Here is a 9,617-nt window from a genome sequence, read left to right as displayed (position 1 = left end):
CATTCCTGAAATAAATGATCTAAACGCCGGACTAAGGCCCTGTAATTAATACAAACACAACCAGGGGAGCCGGCTGCAAATGCAGATTTGTTATTTATCCCTGCTAGTTAAATGTTTGTTGCACCCACACTTTTCTGCCTGTGCTAATGGTTTTATTTATTGTGTTCCACTACCAGAATCTCCTCCAGAAAGAAAAAGACAGCGTATATGGATTTTTTTAGCTAAATAACAGGTGATTTATTGGTCTTTATGCTCGTCTGATGGAGTGGTTGATAGATAACGTAATAATATGTACATAATTAAGCGGGTTTACTGTACCTCAGTCAAATTAGGTTCAGCTCTGTAGGATGTCCCTCCCTCTCTCAAAGCTGAGGGCTTCACTTTACTTCATCCCTCCTCATTAACGGGGGGAGGGGGGAGGGATGATGCAAAAACCAAAACCCAAACTCAATAACTAGACAAGGTGCAAGTTTAAGGGGCTGCCCTGCTGGAATGAGCAGTATCTGGTTCAGGATGCCCTGCTCTACTATACAATAACACAGACATCACCCTACACACACGAGACCCAATCTTTCAGTAAGGAGAGAAAGAGTGTGTCAGACAAGGAAAATGTATACAGGATATGCGTTGTGGCCACAGTCTGTATGACGAACAGTGTCTTCCATGTAAACCAAGCACACCGAGTGATACTCATGACTCACTTTCTGATCTAGGGGCGTTGATACGTCTGTAAGATGAGTGCTTTAGGAAATCCTTTCCGTCCAGCCTTTTGTAACTAAAGCTAAACCCTCTCCTTGTTCTTGTAGGTTGTCCATTCAAGGCATGGCGTACTTGCTCTTCCAAACTCATCTAAATTACATCAATAACAGATCGCACTCTTTAATGAGCTCTCAACTTTAAAGACTTGAAGGATATTAACAAGCCGCTTGACAAATGGTGCTTAGAAGCACATTAAAGACGCTGCTAATGGAGCGCATAATGACGGCTAATTTTCGATCAGATATAAATTAGAGCCCCAACAGTTATTTGCCTTAAGGACTTTATGTAAATGATTCTGTTCTGTATAAACTGAAAGGCGAAGCGAGCCCTGCCATGTTGGCAATCCTTGTGGATATGATTAATAGATCTGCAGCAGAACTGGGCGGACAACTCATGGCATTTCCAGCTAAAAGTCATACACTGTTTGAGTAGTAAATATTATATCTACACGGAGACAATGTGATTTGCGAGTAAATAGGTAGATTATAGACAGATACTGATACACAGCTGGGGCTAAGAGCTTCTCCAGCCACTCCAGTGTTTTAGGTGTCTGACCCTAAATGGAGATAAATTTTGTATTTATCTTATGTGTGTGTAATACCCCGCTCTCTCTGTCACACACACAAAGATGGATTCTATCCCATAAAACCGGGAAGCAATTTCGAGGGAACTTATCCCCGTGTGGTTACATCTATCGTTCTGCTGCTTAGAGTGGACTGTGTTCATTCGCTTTTCTGTTATCCTTTTCCCTTACAAATAATAGTAATAACAACAGAACCCTCCTCTGAGCTGCCTTGTGTTTAATCGCACGCAGCACACAGTTCCGGACAATGTCAGGAACCCAAGTACTTGCAAACGAAGCCAAGCTGCTAGGGTGTCATGTCATGTCCCAGCCCACGCTCTCTGGTCCTGACTCGGAGAAGTTGTCACACATTTCTCATTGGTTTTCAGGTAGATCTGTTCAACTTGCAATGGCGTCGGTAACATGTGGAGCTCTTGCCCCGCGTCCCATGAAAGGAACTCGCTTTCCACCCTGCCGAGGCGCTTGGGCGTGGTGCCTTGCGGGTAAATCCGCCCCTTGCTCTTTGTGGTTCCAGCACAGCGCGGGAAAGGTCTGTGGTCAGGAGCCAGGCTGCACCCAAAGCACTAGTCTCCCTGGTGCAGCAATATCGAACCGCGTTACCTGCACAGGCTCTGCCCCCCTCACCCCGGCCCTGGGGGCAGAGGTACGGGGAGTGGGACACGTGGACTTGCTCTAGGCACGTCAGGCTACCGTTACCTTGCCAACCAATGGCGGGAAAGATGCTCGCACTCAGTGCTGTCGTGCGCCTTTTCGGGCTTTCAAACTCTCCCGCGGTAGGGACTGGCCGTAGTTCCCGCTTTGAGTGCAGGCTCCTCGCCGCCTGAGCGCGCGTGTCCGGGAGCGCTGCACGCGGGGGCGGGCGGTATATTGCACTGGGGGGGAGGGGACTGAGAGTTCATTGCCACAGCCAGAAATGGGTGTGACGTGTGTGCCCTCGCACGGCGCTATGGCTGCAACGAGCAAGGCAGAGCGTTTCTGTATGGCGCTGCTTTCTGCATTCCTGCCACTTTCCGCGAGGGGCTGGCGTGCTGAATAACTTTTGCCTGAAATCGTTCAAAATCCCCAATCTAGGTCTGATGAGTGAAATAAACTCTTTTCACTCGCATGGGGCGATGCAGCCCTGGGTCAACTTCTCCCCGCCGTTAATAAATGATGTCGTCACTCCAAAGGTATGGACATAAATTCAATCCTACCAGTCTTCACCACTAAAACGCTGGCTCCCTCACACACACCTACAACAGTAAGTGATCCTTATGAGGGTGTTGGCTATTTATTCCTGTTGGGAGCCTTACACAAAAGGCAAATGGGTTATGACGGTCTCGCTCTTATATAAAAAATAAAACGCATCACGCCAAACCCCTACAAATATGTCCATTCTCTGTGCTTTTCATTTAAGAAAGTGCTTCTTTTGCAATGGTTTCAACAGATTCCACTTATGGAAATAAATAGTGATGTGACTGTAAAAACAAAACTAAAAACAATCACCAAGTAAGTAAATTCTAGTCCTGTCAAGTCTCCATAGCACTGTCTGCATTTGGGGAAGAAAAAAAATCTCCAGGTTATTTATGTTGACTTTCCGGTATACAATACCTTACTTCTAGAGCTTTGATTCTTAAGCCTGTTTCACTAAAGGGTATAAATGGGGCATGCAACACCACGTTCTTCCTACGCTCTTCAACATCAGCGGAAAGTGACATTTAACTCCACAGTGAATGTCTTTGTGTTGAGATCCAATTTTTCCACATTATAAAGAATAATCACTGACATCGTTTTATCAGCAGACATCGCTTTCATAATAATTGTTTTGACAAAACAGAGCAGAAAACATGGTGGGAACTCTCCAAGCGGAGCTACCTGGGGTTTTAGTAAAATCTAAAGTTGTTCTTATTAACTTCCAGATCTGAATGAATGTGATAATGAGTCGAGAGAGAATGTTGAGTACTTACCCCTGTTCCGGAGGGTATACAGCTTTACAACGCGCAAGCTTATTCTCGGTGGATGAACTTAAGGGGGTACATTACCTCAGAACCTTCCTCCACAAGGTATTTCTACCAAATATTATACATGCAGTGCCTGCAGTTACAAGTAGCGTGGGGAAGTCAATAACATTATGCAAGGGAGGAAAACCAAGAAATGTATTCTGCATACAAGCGTCTAGCAATGAACTAATTAAAAAGTGTTTGAACTAAAATATTTGGGCTAAAAAGAAGCACGTTAGCTCTTACTTACCTAGACCCTCGGAGGTGCGTTTTTATACGTTTTAATTTTAGTTTAAACGTTTGAACTTTAAGTGGCAACACACACACACACACACACACACAGAGTACTTTTGCAACTTAGAAGTAACCAGATTTGCTTCTTTTTTTCTGTGTTACGGTGCCTTGGTACGTTTCTTAAAGGTGCTGTGAAAGTTGGCTGTCGAAACTCCCTGGACCAAATGGAGAGCCAGTGATTGTCATGCAAGAAGGTTTGTTACTCTAAGTGCTGGCCGCTAATGTCTATTTGCAACATGTCCTGCGTGCATAGAGTAAATAAGCAATTTCACTTTAAAGAACGTGTACAAAAAAACCCCCGAATTTATGACACGTTTGTTTCGTAATTTGTGTCATTTGCATATAAGGCAAAAGGCAGTGACGTAATGGTTTTCATTAATTGGATGGAACAGTTCTATTTTTAGAAGTTTTCTTTGCAAATTCTAAAGTCTAAGGCACCTTAATGTGTCCCCGTAGCTCTAAACTAGCCAGGTACATTCACTGTCCAGCACTTAGGGTCTGATACTGAATCCACTGAAGTCAGCGTCAAAACTCCCTTTGGTTTCAGTGCTGCAGTACAGGGTCCGTAGTCAATTACTTACCTCCTTTGGCACTTCTCGGGTGATTGAGACAAGCTGGATTTAGCTCCTGTTCAAGAAAATAAGGAAAAAAGAAATAAGTTCTGCCTCGTTTTCTGGTATCGGGAACCACAAATGAGAGAGAGGTTCCCTAGTTGCTGCATTTCTCTGCTGTGTTCTGATTTCGATCAAGCTAGATGCTTAGCTTGCTTTACAGAAGTCCTTCTAAAGCCTTTTGTCAGCGTTGTACAGGGTTTAATACGCGCACATAGCACTCTCTGCATTCACACGTCTTCAATTCCCTGGGATTATAAATGCTTGAAGAGCTTGGTTCAGTCATGTGGTGCCAAATAAGGGGACTAATGTGTGACAAGACAAGCCAGAGTGAAGCCATATGCCAATGGTTAGGTAAAGTTGATTGTGCTATGCTAGGTCTAACTTTCAACTTGCACCTTCATAAATATATTTCTTGGGATTGTGGCAACTAAAATTCCAAATAGCTGAGTTAAGATTTTATAAAGAGCTCCTCTTCAGCTCCAAGACAAGTGCTTTACTATCTGATAACTTTTTAAAAAATCTGGTAAATGTATTTTCTTAATTATCTTTAATAGATAGATAGATAGATAGATAGATGATGTAGGGTAGCATTCCAAGTGTGTGATTTTAAGTCTATTGTTATTTAAATCAAATGCAGAATAACACATATGTGGAATATGTTTCATATTATTGTTTGAGGTTGACGTTGTCCTTTAGCTACCCACAGAAACGGTTTTAAAACTAAAACTAGGCTGTGAGGAAATATGTGCCACTAGTCACAATGTACTATTTTAATGTATTTCTATGACATGGTATGTTAATGTAACTATAACGTTAAAAGTATTTTCCAAATGCATTCATTCTTCATCAGCTTATTACTTCTCTATTCGGTCCAGTGAAATAAAATAAAGAGAACGATGCAAGGAGAATACATGCAATATAAAATGCAATATTATAATCACTTTAGGAAATCGGAGTATATCAGATCCAACGTTATTTAAACAGATTTCATCCCAACACACACAGCCCAGAACGTTTCCCCATGGTATCTAAGCGAGTGTGGGTCGGGATTTGTTTAAAGAAACATTCCCTCAGCATTCAACTCCACGAGGAGAGATGATAAAGTATGACTGCAAAAGGACACCTTCTCTCCAACAGGTGACAGCTAAAGTAATGGATCTAGCCCCCAGAAAATAACAGAGTTGCAGAGGGTGTTCGGGAGACGTTAATTACTCAAACACATTAATATCCTGCAGTCCTTCCTCAGACAAAACTCCCATTGAAGTAAGTGGGCGATCTGACCGATGGTACATTTTTATGCCTTAAGGGCTCTTTGCTGCATAATTGAAGTCAGTGGAAAGAGTACCATTGTCTTTAATGGTGCTGGATCAGTCTATTCTACGTGACTCCCGCTCTGCACCTGCCTACGCAGTGCCTGGGACTTTCGTGCATAATTACAAACCAGCCTAAATGAGAGATTTTATTTCATTCATTTCATGGAATGAAAACTTCTGCTACTGCTTTGCAAAAGCTAGATGCGCATTGGTGGCGCATGAAAGCAACCAGTCAGGTTAAAAAGCGTACTGCTCCCTTCCCCCTCCACGTTTTTGAACAGGATGAATTAAATTTGTAGAAAGCGAAACCGAGAAGGGAAACGATCTGTTCATTTGTATCTATCTGCTGTTCTTATCTTCAAAAGCAAAGCACTTTACCTTTCCTGTGCACGCTCAGGGCAGTTTTCTCTTCTGCAAATATTGTTGGTGTTGCATCCACAGACTGGGAAGTCACAAAGTTAGAATTAAACAAGGTTATATGCCTGGGTAGTTTCACGTGACTATGATAATTGTATGAGAATCTGCTGGAGAGGACTTTAAAGACGATACCTTTAAGAAAGAGGCACATTTAAATGCCGCCACTCCTCCTCCCCGACTGAATGTTTTGTAAACTTTGCCACTCAAAACGTGCTTAATGTTGCTTGGGAAACGTCTAAGGGAGCAGAGAGCAGATTAACTCGCAGTCTTCTCCCCCTTAGCGCCCCCCCTCCCCCCCCCTCCCCAGTCTGGAAGCCTCACGTAGCTTGGGATTTTTTAAGAATAATTTATGGGTCCAGTTCTCAAGAGCATTTCCTTGGAGCAAATGGTGGAACCATATTAGAATTTAAATAGACACGATTATTAAAATACAATGGACTAAAATAGCCCCTAATTTCTTGATGACTGATTTTCACAGTGTCTCTAGGAAGAAATTGTTTTAAAGGATAAACCGATAGCAATGTAGTTAGCCAGCACAGACCTTTTTTGGTGCGACTCTGTCTTATTTATGCACCAGTTCTGTGGGCTGCGATTTTTCGTGGGTAGTTTATTGTTTGTTAGGGGAATTTGCTGAGATGAATGTCCCTGCGTATAGCACAGGGTTGAGACACTCCTGTTCTTTTCCCCACGTCTCAGATATTGTATTCGTGTCCAATCTACAGCCGTTTGTTCTGGCTCTTTCTGCCATGAATACGCGTCTGATCAGGAACACAAACAGAACTGACAATCTGTACTCACCTAAAGCTCGGGGGGTATTTGAAAATGAAGTTATACCGCAAGCAGAGCGTTTGCCTTTGCTTTCACATCCCAGACTCATCGATTTGTTCCTGAGAAACGCTGCGCAGTCTTATAACAGCTACAACCAATTAATATTGCATTAACCCTATTTAAAAAAAATCCAAAAACACAAGAATACTGCGCCCTATCAAAGCCATCTATTATTAACGCAAATGTAATTGGAGACCTGAGCTAGATGCGTGTGTTATGGAGCAATGGAGGAAAACACAACCGTGACAGTATTCCAGAAAGGCAGGGGAGCCGAGGGTGTCTAATATTTAATTTCAGGTCTGTGGTTTTCTAATTCGAGATTAAAAGCAGTCACGTCTTTGAAGCCAGACACTTGGTGTAAATGTACAGTTAAAATATTCTATTCCATAGTCCCCAGACAGAGCTCTGCTAGTCCCAGGCTTCATTAAATTTTAATTATCATCCCAGACTGGAGCAAGGAAAGAGGGAAAAGACTGTCCATCTAATTGCAATTGATAAAAAAGAAGCTTGGATTTTTTTTTCCATGCACGAAGAACATTTTCTTTTATATGTGTAAACCTCATATAGGGAAGTATAAGCTTCTCTACATATGCATTTGCTGTCTAGAAAGATCCCACTTGAATACAAAATGGAAAGGGATGGTAAATGGGACAAAAATGACATTCTCTAGGAGAGATCTGGCGAAAGATCAACAGAAGAGACAACGCGACTCTAATTAAGATTCCACAGTTAAGAGATGAAAGCTTATTGTCTCAAAAACAAAGCACACTGATTCCTTGAACCTTCCCCAGTCCGGGCAGCCCTTTTATTTTGCAATAGGAAGACAGAGGCTTTTTCTTGTACCTTTATTACGTTTGTTGGAGCTCAGATTTCACTGTGTCACTCCTCTTAATTTGTTATTAATCTGCATGCGTGGGTCAGGCACTTATTCGGAATTGGTCTAATTGCAGGATATTTTTTTATTTGGGGCACCAGAAAGCTTTCTATCTCCAGCCAGTAAAAGGTAAAAAAAATAAAACCCACAGCGTTTGCTTTCTAAGCAGCTTCCTATTATCACATCTCCACTTAATTTTATTTCCATTCCCTACAAGTTAAATAGAAAGACTGGCTCACAAGGGAGCTGCCATGTGCCTACAGACTGGGGATGTCAAGCAGAGAGACTCACTGGGCAAAGTTAATTTCAATTCCCGAGGAGGATTTCACATTCCAGCTCGCTCTGACCCACAGTAATTAGCTGAGCTAACTAATGATTACTTACTTATTCCTTGTAATTATCTGGATTTAATAATTCGCTGTGTAATTTATTAATTCGCCCATAATAGCCTTTAAGTGAATGGCTCATTTAAGAGGGCAAAGCGAAAGTTCAGAGACTACTCATTGTAGTGCACAAGCCTATTGACAAATATTGCCCTTCTGGTGATTTTAATTATCCGATTCACTCTTTCTGTGGAATAGGTAAGTGTCAGCGTAGACCTTTCTTGTTTATTTGTTTATGTATTTGGTAGCTGTTCTCGCTTCCCCTTTCTTTTTCAAGCCACACGAGAAGCTCACAGAGTATTCTTTGGTTCCCCTCCTCTCCTAGAGACACAAACATTATTAACAAAGCAACTTCTAAGTCATCAATATTTCCATCACACTGGAAAACATGAACTTCATTGGAGAAGCTGCAAAATCTTGCTTGATTTCACGCCAATTAAGTGAGGCGGAGGAAGATTTTAGCTTAGGCAAATAAGAGGTTGTTTTGTTTTATTTAGCAAAGAAATGTACATATCCCTGAATAGACGTTTAAAGGGGAGAAATCACGTTTTATAGTTTTATTTCAAGTTGCAATTGTGCTACTAAAATGATAGTCGCTTTGCTTACACGTTGTAAACGCCGTTTGCAAGATTACTTTTATTCACTGCAATATTGCATCTGTTTAGCTCATCAAAATGCATTTTTCCTTCTTAGGGAATTCAGAATAACTACTTCATACCTTCAAATCGCCACAGTTTTAAACCAGCCTCTTAGTGCATTTTAGTTTATATATAAAGCAAGCAAGAGAATTGCACTTTCAAGAGATTTATTTAAAAAAATAGAACTAGCTAACAAAGAGATATTTAGATTAAAGACTGTAACCCTAAGTATTGACAGCGCGAATCACCACTGTAGTTTGCACGTTAGTTGACAATCATTTGCCCCCCCTCCCCCCGCCGCCACACGTCCCCCGGTCGTTTTTGATCACTTGGATGTGGAACCGAAAAACATGAAACGTTATCACTGGAAAGACTCACAACAGTAGCGACTACTCTGTGACTCTTTAATCTAAAGAAAAGTGAGGAAGTGAAGGAAGTAAGGTCTGAAACCTGCGATTCCTTTCTTTCGCCGTCTCTGCGGTATATACGTAGATATAAAATATCAATTTGTGTAACCTGAGTTCCTTCAGTTGTGTGGCTTGGCAAACATTTCAGAAACTGAGTCATGCGATACCGATTGATTTGATTGATACACCAGTGACATACAGTAATATCCGGTTATCAGTTATCACTCTCGGCGTGTTCAGGGTATTTTTAAAGCAAAATATCTATGTAATCACTGAGGAGAAAAATGAATATGTAACAATAATTTGTAGATTACATACTTTTTTCCTGTTTGGCGTTGGATTTCTCTGTCTCTTATGAATGCCAAAGGATCTGTTCTTAGTCAAATTACTTTTTATTTGTTTTATTTTTCTAGTTAACAAATAAACATTGCGTCAAGTGGAAACAATAGGCTATTAAACAGAATATGAATCCAGATCTTTAAAATATATTGGTGTCACTTTCAAAGTTATCTTTAAAGCATCTGTTTA

Source organism: Mauremys mutica, chromosome 5, assembly GCF_020497125.1.
Source record: "Mauremys mutica isolate MM-2020 ecotype Southern chromosome 5, ASM2049712v1, whole genome shotgun sequence".
Taxonomy (NCBI): Eukaryota; Metazoa; Chordata; order Testudines; family Geoemydidae; genus Mauremys; species Mauremys mutica.
This window is presented reverse-complemented; position numbering follows the sequence as displayed.